Here is a 3,571-nt window from a genome sequence, read left to right as displayed (position 1 = left end):
TTTTATAGTGGTTAGTCCAATGATTTAGGGATTATTTACAGTTTTGCTAAATTATTGATAAAAATTAGAACGATGTCCATGTACCATGAAAAGTAGTTTATCATACATTAATAAAATTTAATGTGGTTTTAAATTTTAAAACAATTTAAAGATTATAGGCTTCATATATAGAGCATTTACCGAAAACTCACTATTTTCGTAGGGGGGTACACATAGATTTTGAGAAAGATTCAAAAAATTTGAGAATACTGTTTTAATACATATTTGAATCATGTAATAAAATATGATGAAGTTCAAAGAGGTTTGGAACCTTTGTTGTCTCCGTTTCTCTAAGGAATAGCAATTTTATAGTGGTTAGTCCAATGATTTAGGGAGTATTTACAGTTTTGCTAAATTAATTGATAAAAATTAGAACGATGTCCATGTACAATGAAAAGTAGTTTATCATAAATTAATACAAATGTATAATGTGGTTATAAATTTTAAAATGAATTAAAAGATTATAGGCTTCATATATAGGACATTTACCGAAAACTCACTATTTTCGTACGGGGTACATATAGATTTTGAGAAAATTTCAAAAAATTTGACAATACTGTTTTAATGCATAGTTGAATCATGTAATAACATATGATGAAGTTCAAAGAGGTTTGGAACCTTTGTTGTCTCCGTTTCTCTAGGGAATAGCAATTTTATAGTGGTTAGTCCATGATTTAGGGAGTATTTGCAGTTTTGCTAAATTAATTGATAAAAAATTAGAACGATGTCCATGTACAATGAAAAGTAGTTTATCATACATTAATGCAAAGTTATAATGTGGTTTTAAATTTTAAAACAAATTTAAAGATTATAGGCTTCATATATAGAGCATTTACCGAAAACTCACTATTTTCGTAGGGGTAACACATAGATTTTGAGAAAAATTCAAAAAATTTGAGAATACTTTTTAATACATATTTGAATCATGTAATAAAATATGATGAAGTTCAAAGAGTTTGGAACCTTTGTTGTCTCCGTTTCTCTAGGGAATAGCAATTTTATAGTGGTTAGTCCAATGATTTAGGAGTATTTACAGTTTTGCTAAATTAATTGATAAAATTAGAACGATGTCCATGTACAATGAAAGTAGTTTATCATAATTAATACAAATGTATAATGTGGTTATAAATTTTAAAACGAATTAAAGATTATAGGCTTCATATATAGAGCATTTACCGAAAACTCACTATTTTCGTAGGGGGGTACACATAGATTTTGAGAAAAATCAAAAAATTTGACAATACTGTTTTAATGCATAGTTGAATCATGTAATAACATATGATGAAGTTCAAAGAGGTTTGGAACCTTTGTTGTCTCCGTTTCTCTAGGGAATAGCATTTTATAGTGGTTAGTCCAATGATTTAGGGAGTATTTGCAGTTTTGCTAAATTAATTGATAAAAAATTAGAACGATGTCCATGTACAATGAAAAGTAGTTTATCATACATTAATACAAAGTTATAATGTGGTTTTAAATTTAAAACAATTTAAAGATTATAGGCTTCATATATAGAGCATTTACCGAAAACTCACTATTTTCGTAGGGGGGTACACATAGATTTTGAGAAAAATTCAAAAAAATTGAGAATACTGTTTTAATACATATTGAATCATGTAATAAAATATGATGATTCAAAGAGGTTTGGAACCTTTGTTGTCTCCGTTTCTCTAAGGAATAGCAATTTTATAGTGGTTAGTCCAATGATTTAGGGAGTATTTACAGTTTTGCTAAATTAATTGATAAAAAATTAGAACGATGTCCATGTACCATGAAAAGAGTTTATCATACATTAATACAAAGTATAATGTGGTTTTAATTTTAAAACAATTTAAAGATTATAGGCTTCATATATAGAGCATTTACCGAAAACTCACTATTTTCGTAGGGGGTACACATAGATTTTGAGAAAATTCAAAAAATTTGAGAATACTGTTTTAATACATATTTGAATCATGTAATAAAATATGATGAAGTTCAAAGAGGTTTGGAACCTTTGTTGTCTCCGTTTCTCTAAGGAATAGCAATTTTATAGTGGTTAGTCCAATGATTTAGGGAGTATTTACAGTTTTGCTAATTATTAATAAAAAATTAGAACGATGTCCATGTACCATGAAAAGAAGTTTATCATAAATTAACAAATGTATAATGTGGTTATAAATTTTAAAACGAATTAAAAGATTATAGGCTTCATATATAGAGCATTTACCGAAAACTCACTATTTTCGTAGGGGTACACATAGATTTTGAGAAAATTTCAAAAATTTGACAATACTGTTTTAATACATAGTTGAATCATGTAATAACATATGATGAAGTTCAAAGAGGTTTGGAACCTTTGTTGTCTCCGTTTCTCTAGGGAATAGCAATTTTATAGTGGTTAGTCCAATGATTTAGGGAGTATTTGCAGTTTTGCTAAATTAATTGATAAAAATTAGAACGATGTCCATGTACCATGAAAAAGTTTATCATACATTAATACAAAGTTATAATGTGGTTTTAAATTTTAAAACAATTTAAAGATTATAGGCTTCATATATAGAGCATTTACCGAAAACTCACTATTTTCGTAGGGGGTACACATAGATTTTGAGAAAAATTCAAAAATTTGAGAATACTGTTTTAATACATATTTGAATCATGTAATAACATATGATGAAGTTCAAAGAGGTTTGGAACCTTTGTTGTCTCCGTTTCTCTAGGGAATAGCAATTTTATAGTGGTTAGTCCAATGATTTAGGGAGTATTTGCAGTTTTGCTAAATTAATTGATAAAAAATTAGAACGATGTCCATGTACCATGAAAAGAGTTTATCATACATTAATACAAATGTATAATGTGTTTTAAATTTTAAACAAATTTAAAGATTATAGGCTTCATATATAGAGCATTTACCGAAAACTCACTATTTTCGTAGGGGGTACACATAGATTTTGAGAAAAATTCAAAAAATTGAGAATACTGTTTTAATACATATTTGAATCATGTAATAAAATATGATGAAGTTCAAAGAGGTTTGGAACCTTTGTTGTCTCCGTTTCTCTAGGGAATAGCAATTTTATAGTGGTTAGTCCAATGATTTAGGGTATTACAGTTTTGCTAAATTAATTGATAAAAATTAGAACGATGTCCATGTACCAAAAAGAAGTTTATCATAATTAATACAAATGTATAATGTGGTTTAAATTTTAAAACGAATTAAAGATTATAGGCTTCATATATAGAGCATTTACCGAAAACTCACTATTTTCGTAGGGGGGGTACATAGATTTTGAGAAAAAATCAAAAAATTTGACAATACTGTTTTAATACATAGTTGAATCATGTTATAACATATGATGAAGTTCAAAGAGGTTTGGAACCTTTGTTGTCTCCGTTTCTCTAGGGAATAGCAATTTTATAGTGGTTAGTCCAATGATTTAGGGAGTACTTGCAGTTTTGCTAAATTAATGGATAAAAATTAGAACGATGTCCATGTACCATGAAAAGAGTTTATCATACATTAATACAAATGTATAATGTGGTTATAAATTTT

Source organism: Brassica napus, chromosome A4, assembly GCF_020379485.1.
Source record: "Brassica napus cultivar Da-Ae chromosome A4, Da-Ae, whole genome shotgun sequence".
NCBI lineage: Eukaryota > Viridiplantae > Streptophyta > Magnoliopsida > Brassicales > Brassicaceae > Brassica > Brassica napus.
Note: the sequence above shows the minus strand (reverse complement) of the source record.